This window comes from Hyla sarda, chromosome 1, assembly GCF_029499605.1.
Source record: "Hyla sarda isolate aHylSar1 chromosome 1, aHylSar1.hap1, whole genome shotgun sequence".
NCBI classification, from domain to species: domain Eukaryota; kingdom Metazoa; phylum Chordata; class Amphibia; order Anura; family Hylidae; genus Hyla; species Hyla sarda.
In genome coordinates, this window is record NC_079189.1 from 50,963,371 (window position 1) to 50,978,123 (window position 14,753).

Consider the following 14,753-nt stretch of genomic DNA (forward strand, 5'->3'; position numbering starts at 1 on the left):
CTCTCTCTTTCCTCGTGGGCTGTTGATGGAGAAGGATCTGCGCTGCTGTCATCAGTGAATTTAGGCCCTAGCCTTGCGGCGACGACTGATCTCTTCTAAACTGTGAGTGTATCAATCCCTAAGCACTCTGCAAGATCACCGGACCTTATCTATCCCCTAAATCCGGACGGATCTTCAAAATTACCCTAAATTCAGAGACTTATAATTCAATTCAAGGTCCGCAACAACTGTCAGTCACTGAATTATATAGAGACTGTTTGAATGAGACTGTTATTGTGCATTGGATGTAACGCAAGCATTTAAGTAAAGTTATCCAAGTTCAAGTTCAACTACTTTGTGGACCTTCAGTCATTTTATGCAGGCCTAGTTACTGGGAAGGGCGGCGATAGGCCGGAGGATTACCTCAGCATACTAGCCCTCAGCCTGGCGTCACGAACTATAGAATTAACCTTAACCCCTCATCTACCGAAACAACACCCCAACTACCATATCCCCCCCAAGGGCTACCACACAAGTCTATGGGAGGGGGCATGGTGGATGCCATGCCCCCTTCCATAGACTTGCATTGATGGGGCTTGGCGTGACATCACAAGGGATCGTGGCAGTGACGTAATGAACCCTGTGACGTAATGAACGCTGGGACAGTGGAGTACCCCTTTAATGCAATGTCCTCTTCATTACCACCCACTGGTCTGCTTGCACCTGCCTACCCTATTTGACTGACTCTATTGGCACTAGATGAAGAGGACATGGGTTGCACTTGCCTGGACTCTAGCCGTGCTGGGGAACGCCCACTGGGCACTTGAGCCTTAATTTGCATGATAACAAAAAGGCTTTTATGTTGGCACTGAAAAAACCTATAGGGATAAAATGGTATTCCTGGACTTCTGATGACTAGCCATATCTAGCTGTGTTTTCCCGCTGACAGGTCTGCTTGAAGCACAAAACTAGAAACAGGAAGCTCAAATAGCGTTAAAGGAAAACTGTCAGCTTTCTCCCCCTGCACTAACCAGCGGTACTGGCTGGTAGTGCGGGGGATGCTGATCAGTTTGATCCTTACCGTGCCTGGATCTGCCATGCCGTTCGGCTGTAATCTTCTATTTTCGGTATATGCTAATGAGATGCGAACTCTCACCGTCCGGGCTGACTGGCACTCTGACGTCAGCGTTTCTGGCTGCAGCGCCGCCCAGCTCATCAATATTCCTCCCCTCCCTCCGCCTCTCCCTCTTCTCCCCGCTCTGTAATGAAGAGAGAGGGGAGGAATATTGATGAGCTGGGCGGCGCTGTGGCCAGAAACGCTGACGGCAGAGTGCCAGTTAGCCCGGACAGTGACAGTTAGCACCTCATTAACATATACCGAAAATAGAAGATCACGGCCGAACGGTGCAGCAGATCCGGAAACGGTAAGGACTAAACTGATCAGCGTCCCCGCACTACCAGCCAGTACTGCTGGTTAGTGCGGGGGGAGAAAGCTGAGTTTTCCTTTAATTAATTCATCTTCTTAGCAGCCTCTCTTTCCAATTTGTGATCATCCCCGGACACACGTTATATATGGTAAAATCTCATGATTGGTCCCCTAAAATTGAATGGGTCTGCTGCAGCCCAAAATGGGTCCTAACTCCTATGAAGAGAGCAGAACACATGCAACCACTTCTTCATTCATTCTCTACCTGGATGTAGTGGCCATATCACCAGGTAGTCAGGGGATCACTATTCTCAACATAGAAGGGTGTTGCATATATCCGATATTTCTCTTGTAGATATGCCAATGCCTCTATTGGGAATAACCCTTTGTACAACCTCTGTATTCATATTATTTCCAAACCTGCCATTTTCCCCATGACTGGCTGACCAACTAATGTGAATGGAGGTTTCCTGATTCCTCATACACATGTTGGAAGAGATAAGTTAAACAGGGTTGAACAGATGGAAATTGACTGCCCCATCCTCTTGTTCTTGGAACCATAAACTGCCACCAGTGGTGCAACAAGAATGTCTAAAATTAATTAAAGAGAGTATTTTATCTGATCCCCCAGTGCAGGTACCCTCATCTACAATGTGATGAGGGTACCCTACAATGTCATTTGTTATACTGGTGCCTCCTTCTGTGGCAGCAAAACAAACAAAACAAAAAATCCATCTTTTCCCCCTTTACCACTTGTAGACAGTTTTTTGTTGCAGTCAAAAAATGGTATACAGGATTAGTATGACCATATGGTGGCCAAAAATATGCAGTTTCCTAATAGTGCTGCTATACTGTATAGTTTCCATATAACATATACTGTGTGGTTTTAGTTTGCCCTTGGTGTTCCTATATACATGGGCCCCTAGGAATCTAAGACCCCAGGCAATTGCCCAGTTTGTCAACACTTAAAGGGTTTTTTGGAACTTTGTTGATCGATGGTGTCAGGCCCAAGGCCTGATTATTAGTCAGGGTCTCTTTTTGAAGCAGCAGGAAGTCATGCACTCTGGTCCCATCATATAATCAACCAGATAAGAGGGCCAGAGACAGAGATGCCCCCCTGGTGGGATCAGAGGGGAGGGGGGAATGGAGTCTCCCTCCCAAGAAAGCAGATATGATATTTAAAACAATGCTAGACTCAAAGTTGGGTGTTCAATGCTGTGCAACAAGCTGACAAGACCATCCTAAGAACAGCTGAAACTCACTCACTTGGAACTGCTATACCATCATGCTGTAAGAACTTCATCTTTTGTTTTCTGAACTTGCCTTGCAAAACTCTTTTATATATTTTTGTACCTGTATGTCATTTGTGGTAGGATGTCCAGCACACAGTATCCGTTGCAATGTGGTTTAGTGGCATAAAAACAGATACATGAACAGAACAGAGCGTAAGCCTACGTGTTTCGGAGACAAGACCCTTAGTCATGGCATAAAACACACCAAGTAGTAAAACAATTTATAGTATAGCAATTGGTCATGTGACTGCCTCCGCAGATGGAAGTAAAACATGGCACTGGATTACAAATATTTTAAATTACATTCATAAAGGCAAAGATGAAAATTAACATGGCAGGACATAAATACTATCTTTTCCAATTTAGTTATGTCATAAATGGATGAATAATGTCATGATGAGGTTTGCCCATAAAAATTTCTACGTGTATGATCTGATTCACACTGTGCATCCGGGGCACAGAACTCCAATATAATAAACCCAATGCAACCCATATAATGACTATGCTAAATAATGTTGCAGTTGGCATTGGAGCACTATGTCATGGGCGCACAGCGTGGTAAAGGACATGGTATATTAATATGTAAGGATAAGATCATGTCTTAAATTAAGGCCAGCTGGTTGCCGGGTGCCCAATGTCGTCTGATTCTCACTTTCAATGGTGTGGACGTACATCCTACATATTGACACATGCATGTCTCGCAGGAGGCCAAATATACCACGTATTTCGAATTACAATTAATGTATTCTTTAATACATTATTGTTAGTTGTTACTATATGACCTGAAATCCCTCGATACATGCATGTGTTTACAGGTGACACACGTGTTATGGCCACATTTCCAGTTACCTGGACTGTGTAGCCAGGTTGAATTACTAGAAGGTGCACTAGTGCCAAACATACTGGGTGACAGTTTATTTCCCAAAGAAGGGCCTCGTTTTGAGACCATTTTGAAACCTGGTTTTTCCTCCTCCCCTACGCCCCATTGTGGCCGATATTGGATCCTTGGGAGAGAGACTGGGAGAGTTGGTAGACAGTTTTTTACAACCTCTTGTTTCCATAACCCCCACATATATTCGGGATACTAAACACATCTTACAAATTATGGATGGATTGCAGTGGCAGGATAATTTCTCCTGGGCAACGTGCGATGTCACTGCACTTTACCCCTCTATCCCTTGGGGTGAGGGCTTACAGGCACTTTCCAGGCATATGGACTTATACAGCAGATACTCCCCTGATCTGAAGTTTTTTTTTATTTTGGAGGCCACTGAATTTTTGTTGAAGAGTAATTTTTTTCATGTTTAATGGCTGTTTTTTTCTTCAGATTAGGGGAGCGTCTATGGGCGCAAAATATTCGCCTTCTTTCGCGAATATTTATATGTCCCAGTGGGAAGAAACGCACATTTTCTCCATATCTAACCCCTTTTACAATTCCATAAAATTAATAGGAAGGTATATTGATGACCTCATTGTAATATGGAGGGACTGAGCCAAGATTTTTGGAATTTGTGCATTATATCAATGAGAACCATTTAAATCTTAAAGGGGTATTCCAGGCAAAAACTTTTTTATATATTTCAACTGGCTCCTGAAAGTTATACAGATTTGTAAATTACGTCTATTAAAAAAATCTTAATCCTTCCAATAGTTATTAGCTTCTGAAGTTTTCTGTCTAACTGCTCAATGATAATGTCACGTCACGGGAGCTGTGCATGATGGGAGAATATCCCTTGCATGATGGGAGAATATCCCCATAGGAGCTGGACAGCTCCCAGGACGTGAGTCATCAGAAAGCAGTTAGACAGAAAACAGCAACTCAACTTGAGAAGCTAATAACTATTGGAAGGATTAAGATTTTTTAATAGAAGTCATTTACAAATCTGTTTAACTTTCTGGAGCCAGTTGATATATAAAAAAAAGTTTTTGCCTTGAATACCCCTTTAAATTCACTGCATCTTTTTCACGACTGAGTATTCCATTTCTAGATGTCAGATTTTCCTCAGAAGGACTGCATGTTGTTTCTTCTCCATTTTGCAAAGAAATTGCAGGGAACACTATTCTGAAGGCAACATCTTGCCATCCCCATCATGTTACAGCGAATATTCCATACGGGGAGTGGTGTAGGTTGCGGCGGGACTGCACTAAGAATGACACATACGAAGTGGAGTCTGAACAACTGCATAACAGACTGAGAGATAGGGGCTATGATGACAAATTACTTAAAATAGCCGAAGACAGGGCGGATAAGTTAAATAGAGAGTCACTCATTGTACACACAGACAAACGCAAGGAGACACAAAAAAGTGTCGAGTCTCCTTTTTTCATCACCCAGTACAGCAGACAGTATAATCAGATAGGACGGATCATGAGGAAACATTTTCCAATATTGTATCAGGATCCGATCCTAGGTAAGATTGCGTCTGCAGGTTTCAAAATGGTCTCAAAACGAGGCCCTTCTTTGGGAAATAAACTGTCACCCAGTATGTTTGGCACTAGTGCACCTTCTAGTAATACAACCTGGCTACACAGTCCAGGTAACTGGAAATGTGGCCATAACACGTGTGTCACCTGTAAACACATGCATGTATCGAGGGATTTCAGGTCATATAGTAACAACCAACAATATTGTCTTAAAGAATACATTAATTGTAATTCGAAATACGTGGTATATTTGGCCTCCTGCGAGACATGCATGTGTCAATATGTAGGATGTACGTCCACACCATTGAAAGTGAGAATTAGACGACATTTGTCTGACTGTACAAATTTACAGTTTAACATCTCAGCACTATCCAAACATTTTAGGGATGTACATCAGGGCAATACAGAGTCCTTCAGAGTGTCAAAAAAACGTCACGGGGTGGTGATTTAAGGAGATCTCTCTTAAACCGGGAGTCCTATTGGATTTTCCTACTGGGCACCCGGCAACCAGCTGGCCTTAATTTAAGACATGATCTTATCCTTACATATTAATATGCCATGTCCTTTACCACGCTGTGCGCCCATGACATAGTGCTCCAATGCCAACTGCAACATTATTTAGCATAGTCATTATATGGGTTGCATTGGGTTTATTATATTGGAGTTCTGTGCCCCGGATGCACTGTGTGAATCAGATCATACACGTAGAAATTTTTATGGGTAAACCTCATCATGACATTATTCATCCATTTATGACATAACTAATTTGGAAAAGATAGTATTTATGTCCTGCCATGTTAATTTTCATTTTGCCTTTATGAATGTAATTTAAAATATTTGTAATCCAGTGCCATGTTTTACTTCCATCTGCGGAGGCAGTCACATGACCAATTGCTATACTATAAATAGTTTTACTACTTGGTGTGTTTTATGCCATGACTAAGGGTCTTGTCACCCGAAACGCGTAGGTTTACGCTCTGTTCTGTTCATGTATCTGTTTTTATGCCAATAAATCACATTGCAACGGATACTGTGTGCTGGACGTCCTACCTTGTTTGCTGCATTGGGCGGTTGCGCTTCCGCCAGTCCATGCACACCTGTGTCCAGTGGGAGGTGAGAGCTGTCTATCTACCGGTGTATGTCATTTGTTTCTGTATTTTTATATATTTAGCACTGTGATAACTTTTATCAGATTAAATGTTTAATTAATCAGCTCTGGTCTTTGATCTCTAAATATAGGAGCTCACCTTTCTGAAGGAGGCTCTGGTAAAACACGTTTATCTAAGGGTTAATTTGGTGACTTGCTGGGACTTTTAGTGGATACCCAGTGGTCTGGCGGCTTTAACCCTTGCACCATCACACTCTCTCTAGCGTCTTAGCTGGACCCATAGGGTGTGATCGTGACAGATGGCCAATCCCCAGGTGGGATTGGTGGGGTTCTGATGACACCCAGCATCCAGACCAAGTAGCTGTTCGCCAAAGCCACAGGGCCTGGATATACACCATGAACGGAGCTGGAATCACACAGCTCCATTGTGTTGTGTCCCTGCTAGGTTACTGCAGCTTAGCATCAATTCATTTCAATGGGAACGGGGCCAAAACACAAGGAACGGAGCTCTGTGGATGTCGGTTCATTGTGTACATCAGGGCACAGGGACTTTGTTGAACAACTGATGCCCCACCGATTAGATATTTATGGCCTATGCTAAGGAAAGGCCATCAGTCTTATAGACCATCTGTGTGTCAGAGGGGCCTGTAGGCCTCCTAAGGTACCAGGGCCTGGGTGAGACTCCTACCCCTACACCTCATATGGTTATTCTCCTGTTCCTTAATCATATTAATAAACATTCACTCTGGGCAATGGTCAGATCGTTGTTATATAACATTGCCATGAAAAGCATAGCAGTCCACCTGACCTTTCGAGAGATTGCAAGAGATTATTTTGGCAAGTTGTCATCTAGACAAATGGAAAATGTCATTATTATTGGCAAAATATTGCATCTTTATTTGATTTTCTTTCACAAAAGCAATAACCTTCTGTCTTTATGTTCAGTTGTTTTCTCAAAAAAAAAAAAAAAAAATCAATTGAATACTGCAATATTGTTGTAGATATTAAAATACAGTATATATATTTTTTTCTTTAAACAAAGCCTAAGTCAGATGATGCTCACAAAAACAATCTCTGTTATACTCTTATATTTTTCTCGTAAAAGGGAATCTGTCATCTATAAACATCTACAATATCTAGCACAGTTATGTAGAACTGGTAACAATGACAGTAAAGGTAGCTTGAAGGGGCACTCCAAGAAATGGAACTTATCAGACACCTTATTCACAGGAATGCAGGGGTCCGACTGCTGGGAACCTCTATGTCCTCTTGTACTTAAAGGGGTATTCCAGGCCAAAACTTTTTTTTATATATCAACTGGCTCCGGAAAGTTAAACAGATTTGTAAATTACTTCTATTAAAAAATCTTAATCCTTCCAATAGTTATTAGCTTCTGAAGTTGAGTTGTTATTTTCTGTCTAACTGCTCTCTGATGACTCACGTCCCAGGAGCTGTGCAGTTCCTATGGAGATATTCTCCCATCATGCACAGCTCCAGGGACGTGACATCATCATTGAGCAGTTAGACAGAAAACTTCAGAAGCTAATAACTATTGGAAGGATTAAGATTTTTTAATAGAAGTAATTTACAAATTTGTTTAACTTTCCAGAGCCAGTTGATATATATATATATATATATATATATATATATATATATATATATATATATAAAAAAAGGTTTTGTCTGGAATACCCCTTTAACCATTCCAGCCCCACCCTCCTGGACAATAAGAAGTGATGGCCCACTCAGTCAATTACAGGCCACAGCGCGGTCCTGCCTCAGCCAATGATTGGCTGATCAGTGCATCATTTTAGCCAGGAACGTGGGGCAGGAACATGCCAAGGATGGTTAAGTAGCTGGGGTCCTATACAGGAGATCATGTGGGGTCCCAGTAGGTGGACCCCTGCGATCAGACACATATCCCCTATCCTGTCGAATGCCTGATAAATTCAATTGTTTGGAGTACCCCTTTAAATTAGCTTGGCTGTGGCCCCAATCCTGAAAAAATGCTTTTTACCCATCTATACGGACTTGGTACAAACATGACAGAATTGACACTGACAGTCTAGTCAGTGTCAATTCTGTCATGTTTGTACCAAGTCTGTATAGATGGGTAAAAAGCATTTTTTTCAGCATTTGTAACTGGTCTTGACTGGTGATGACTGGAGAAAATTTACTGACTTGACTTTATCGCTAGCGTTCCCTTTACTCTGCTTTTGGGCTCAGACAATTGCAGGGTTTCAGCTCTCACTTGTCCCTGCTCACTTAACTTTGGGGTTTGCTAAGCTGCTGACAATTTAGTGGATATGGCAGAAAATAAACTGGGCTCTAGATGGCAGAGAACCAGCAGAAAGGCTTACTGCCAAGATCTTCACAGGAGCAGACCGTTGAAACTTGAAAGGTCCCTCTCACTTACCTACGTTTCCTTGGGCGCAGCTGAGACATCACTTACTTGCGGGCATCCGGCAGAGGGGCCCCAGACAACAGTCCATCATGGGGATAGATGCAGCCCTGAGGATTCCCACATCTTGATCCAATTGCTAGAAGGCTCTTGCCCTAAAGCACCACTTGAACTAAAACTTCATCACGGCAATGGGAGCCGCTAGTAAGAACTTTAGCTGGCTCTGGATGGTGTTGCTTGGGGCTAACTCTCTAAAGGTATGAGGGCAGGAGGCTGGAAAGCAACTCCTCACTGAAGGTATGAGGAGACTGCTGCGTGAGCTGTTACCTTACCTCTGGCAAGAGCCAGACTAGCTAAACCATTTCGGTCTTCGTCCTGTCCCAGGGTACAAGGGTAGAGGCAAGACTGACTTCCCCTGATTGACTGCAGGGAGACATGTGGTTACTCACTAGTGTTGAGCGCGAATATTCTAAATGCAAACTTTTACCGCGAATATCGGCACTTCACGATTTCGCAGGTATTTATAATATAGCGCTATATTTTCGTAATGACGAATATTTTTTTTTTTTTTTCTTCACAGTACACATCACAACAATGGTGTAATGTGTAAAAAAAAATAAAAAAAAGTGATCATTCCTCCATGCTTTCAGCAAAGAAGGCTCCAATATTATTTACTGTGTGAGTCTGTATATATATATTTTTATATATATATATATATATATATATATATATATATATGTATATATATATATATATATATAAAAATATATATATAAAAATATATATATATATGCGAATATGCAAACATTCGTGAATATTTGCACTTCCATAGGACACTGATCCCTCCCTTCTTTTAGCTTTAGATAAGGGTAGGTTAGTTTAGCTGAATGGTTCTAGTGTAGGGTGTAGTGTTAGTTAGCTGAAAGATATAATCGCGCATGCGCACTATACAAATTTCTTTACGATTTTCGCATGGAAAAAAAATGTGAACGAACATAGCGAATATGCAAATGGCGCAAACATAGGATGAATATTCGTCCATATATTCGAATATGGCCTCTGCCACTCATCACCATTACTCACCGGCTCTTTACATTAGAAAACAATTGACCCCTGCATAGCAGTTAAAGACTCAGTAGGCTGGAACCACTGAAAAACAGAATAAACAGAATAAAATATATATATTTTTTTTTTTACCAGGACACAATAAGACTTTGGATTAGAGACAGGCACCTTAGGGGACAACAACCACCCAAACAGAGTTCAAGTAGCAAAGATATTCCTTCTCTGGGACACCACACTAGTATGGAAGCTGTTAGCAGGTGGTGGAAACCTGTAGTTTGAAACATGAATCCCACCCCTGGGTGGGGTAAAATAGCCACACCCTAGTATAATAATAATAATAGCTACATTATGTGCAGAAAGGGGGAGATTTATCAAAACCTGTGCAGAGGAAGAGTGGTGCAGTTGCCCATAGCAACCAATCAGATTGCTTCTTTCATTTTCCACAGGCCTCTTTAGAGGCCTGTGGAAAATGAAAGAAGCGATCTGATTGGTTGCTATGGGCAACTGCACCACTCTTCCTCTGCACAGGTTTTGATAAATCTCACCCAAAGAGTCTGCCTTCATGAAGAAACAACTGCTATAACTTGAATACCCAAATGCTCAGCATCTAGAAATAAGCTGACAGTGGAGTCTTTATGATGTGTGCTGCTTGTTGTGCTGAGTAAATAAAAGCTGTATTAACCTCCATTGATTCAAGAAACAAATTTGTATGCTAGTTTGGTAAGAGTGGGTTATTATGCTGTGCGGGCTAGGGAGCAGCTCCTTGCAGTCACTTTGCTGTCACTTGCTTACTATCTTTAGAATATGATGCTTACAGGGGTTTTCTGGGCAAATGTAAGACCTAACCTTTTAATAAAATCTTAAATATAAAATAAAAAATTGTATACTTACCTCCCCCCACTCCCATGGTACTGCAGCTGTAAAATCTTCTGTGCTCCTGTCCTGACAGCTTCCAATAATGTCCAGATCAGTCTATGGAAGAAGTGCATAAGTTACAAGCCAACTTGTACAGAGTGTCTGTGAGGTTCAATGTGGATGAATGTAAATGATAAAAAACCTGCATACAATATGACTTAGGGTGGGTAAAAGTGAGAGAGACACTGGTGGAGAATTATCTGGGTATACTTGTAGATCATACAGAATAGCGTGCAATGTCAAGCAGCTGCTTCTAAGGCCAGAAGGATATTATGTATTAATGGACTAAAGGGACAAAGACATAATATTACTGCTTTATAAAGCATTGGTGCAGCCTCATCTGAAATATGCTGTTCAGTTGTGGGCAGTGGTTCATAAAAGAACGTCCTGGAGTTGTAAAGGGTACAGACACACGTAACTAAACTAAGGGCCATGGAAACATTAATACAATTACAAGCAATGTATAGAGTATGTCCGGCACCGCTCCTCTTTAGACACGTATTAATGGAAGATTGCGGCTCAACCTGATAAGAGGACTAGCATGGGGGTGCAGTTCTATGTAAACAGGGGCGGACTGACAACACTCGGGGCCCCCGGACCAAAAAAAAGGCAAGGGCCCCTGCTAGTCTCTGCAGCTCGTCAATCTTCTACCACGCCCCTATTCCACCCAAATCCCACACACGATAAACTAAAATTTATATTTGTAAGAAACACTTTAACGTAGGTAAATTTCCATGACCAATAATACTGGTATACATGGAGTAAATATATACTACCGCACAATAACTGGATAATACCGCCATACTGTACTGAATAAAACCACTATACACAGACCCAGGGGCGGATCCAGAGTCTAGTCTCGGGAGGGGCACTATTAGAGAATTTCGTTTTGGTGGACAGAAAATGAGGTGTTTCTTAAAGAACTTACAATATTATTAAAGGACAACTGCAGCGCAATATACACTTATCATCTATCTACAAGATAGGGGATAAGTGTTTGATCACAGGGGGTCCGACCGCTGGGACCCCCCCGCGATCTCCCTAACGGAGCGCTAAGGCGTGTAGCGTCGACCTAGAGGTCGATGGTGACGCCCCGTCTCCTCCCCGTCCCAATACAATTCTATTGGGGGAGGCGGGGAGGCACGAACGCTGCCTCCCCGCCTCTCCCATAGAGATGTATGGAGGAGGCATGCCAGCCACAACGTCATGCTGCGGCTGGCACGCCCCCTGCACGGGACAGCCACGGCCCCGTACAGGAGATCACAGGGGGTCCCAGCGGTCGGCCCCCCCGCGATCAAACACTTATACCCTATCCTGTGGAAAGGGGATAAGTGTTAATCACGCTGCAGATGTCCTTTAAATGTATCCAGTATAATAATCAGGAAGGAGAAGACTGTAGCACTCCAATAAGATGAAAAGTGAATGTGGCTTTATTCCAATTCAAACATCAAGGCAACGTTTCAGCTGCACGCAGGCAGCCTTTATCAAGCAGTTACATAGTGCACATGGTGCGGTATAAATATGGTGGAAGGACATGACGTCACGGTTACATCACATCATTAGCATATCAAAACAAACAGTCAATATACGGCATATTACAACATAAACATATATATCAGACAATGCTAGGCCACAAGTGCATATTCAGGTGTACAGTGGTAATATAAGTGAAGAAAAGTAAAAAGACGTAAAAAAACTCACAGAGTCAACCTACAGAGGCGGAATCACTGGGCGGGTCCTGCGTGATGTAACAGGAGTACATCGGGCACACCGTCACATGGCGGTGTGGCGCACGATGTTAAATACAGCAAGGTTGTACTTGGACCGCAACCGGAAGATGAGGTTGGAACGCAACCGGAAGTGGTGCGATCGCACCAAGTCACATGAGCGAAGGAGGACAGAAAAAACTCCAGTTCGGACATGGGGGGACGCCGCGCACGCGCGGTAGATGGATATCACACGCGCATGCGCAGAGAACCCGCTGTCTGTCAGAGAAATGGGAAGGGCAAAGAAAACATGTCTGGCCATTTTTGTTAAGGGCAACTCAAAAGGCAAAATAAGAGAAATGGCAGAGCAGCGGGGTCACATATGAAGGTGCACATTAAAATAGTTATACTGTGCAAGGGCGAAAAAATCTTTTCTATATCGCCTTGCACAGGCAGCAATTAGTGAACGGGGCCACACAAGCAGAACCATGCATACTGGACACTGCACTCTGGACCCTCTCTAGGGGGTTGGGAGACCTACCGAAAGGATCCCCAACGTGCAAATGGAGGAAAGGGACTACCCCTAGGTGAATAGGGGAGTCCTACCCACCAAAACCTAGTCACTGATGGTGGCCTTTAATTGATGCCCACGCCAGAAGTGTCCATCAAGTACTCGCACACGTCTCTGGCCCACCTGTAATAGAGGTAAGTAAGGGGTGCACCTAATAGAATATAGAGAATATGCCCCACTACTGCGATCAAGAAAATGCAACAAGAGAAAACGGCAGACATGAAAAAATGAAAAAAACGGCAGACATGAAACAAATAGAGCAGACCATATAGACATGAAAAAATAGAAATAAAGGGAATAAAGATAAAAATAAAGACATTTTTTTTATATAAACATTTCCGGTTGCTGTTCAAGATAAAAAGAGCAGATGTATATAGGTCACGCAGGATCCGTTCCGCCGCCTCTGCAAGAAAAAGATAAAAGGAGGAGATTAATCATCTCAAATGGCAATATGTATACATACATACTCAGGGGGGCAATCTACAAGACAACCGAGTGTCTGGGGTAACTTAAAGGTTAGAGATAGGGAAATCGATATTCAAGCCATTGGGTTTAAGACACTTCAATTCAAAGATCCACCATAGTTCTCGTTTATGTAATAAGGCCATACGGTTACCTCCTCTTTTGAGTGGAGGAATATGGTCAAGGAGTGCAAAACGTAAATCGTGTTCAGAGTGGCCGGACTTAATAAAATGTTTTGGAACTGGGAGATCCAGTCTCCCCTTGCGGATTATGTACCGGTGTTGATTAAATCTGGTACGGAACTCACCGGTTGTTTCCCCCACATACAAAAGATTGCAGGGACAGAGTAAAACATAAATGACAAAACTGGAGGTACATGTGAGGTAATGTCTCAACGTATAACTTTTGCCAGAGTTGGGGTGTAAAAAAGTAGGACCTTTTATCATTTTTGGACAGTTGATGCAGTGACAACAGGGGTAGCAGCCTCTGCTTCTGACTGTCAAGTAACGTTGTCCAGGGCGGGATTTATCTGCCACATCTGCCTTGACAAGCCTGTCACGTAAATTGGGTGGTCTTCTATATGACATCAGAGGTGGCACCTGGAACTCTTGAATATGTGGGAAAGCCTGTTTAAGTAGGGGCCAGTGCTGTCGGATAATGGATGAAATTTGATTGGATTTGTCACAATACTGTGTGACAAATGCAATGCGGTTAGAGGAGGACTTGGTTTTAGGTTCATGAATCAAGGACTGTCGGTCCATCGCTAGGACTTCCTGTTTACATTGTGTGGTAAGTTTTTTGGGATAGCCCCGTTTAGAGAAATTGGAGGCCATCTTGTCTAGTGTGTCAGAGATTAAGTGTTGATCACTAACAATCCTGCGGGCCCTAACCATCTGGCTACGGGGGAGAGACTTAATCATGGGACGTGGGTGATGACTAGAGAAGTGGAGAATCGAGTTGCAATCAGTTGGTTTGGTAAAAAGACTGGTGGTTAATGTGCCTTCGCTAACAGAGACCAAGGTGTCTAGAAACTGAACAGAGGAATGAGAGGAATTAAGAGTAAACTGAATGTGTGAACAAATAGAATTAAGAAAAGACTGGAAAGAAAGCAAAGACTCGTCGGAACCGCGCCAAATGAGAAACACATCGTCGATGTATCGCCACCACCCCAGCACTTGGCTGAAGTGGTGGGATACATAGACGTCTGACTCTTCCAACGACGTAACAAAAATGTTGGCGTACGTTGGGGCCACATTGGTCCCCATGGCGGTTCCGGCGATTTGTGCATAAAATGTGTCATTGAACAAAAAATAATTGTTAGAAAGAACAAAATCGAGAAGAGAGATAATAAACTGAGTTTCAGATAAAGAAAAATCAGGAGTAATAGCGTGAGTGACTGCTGCG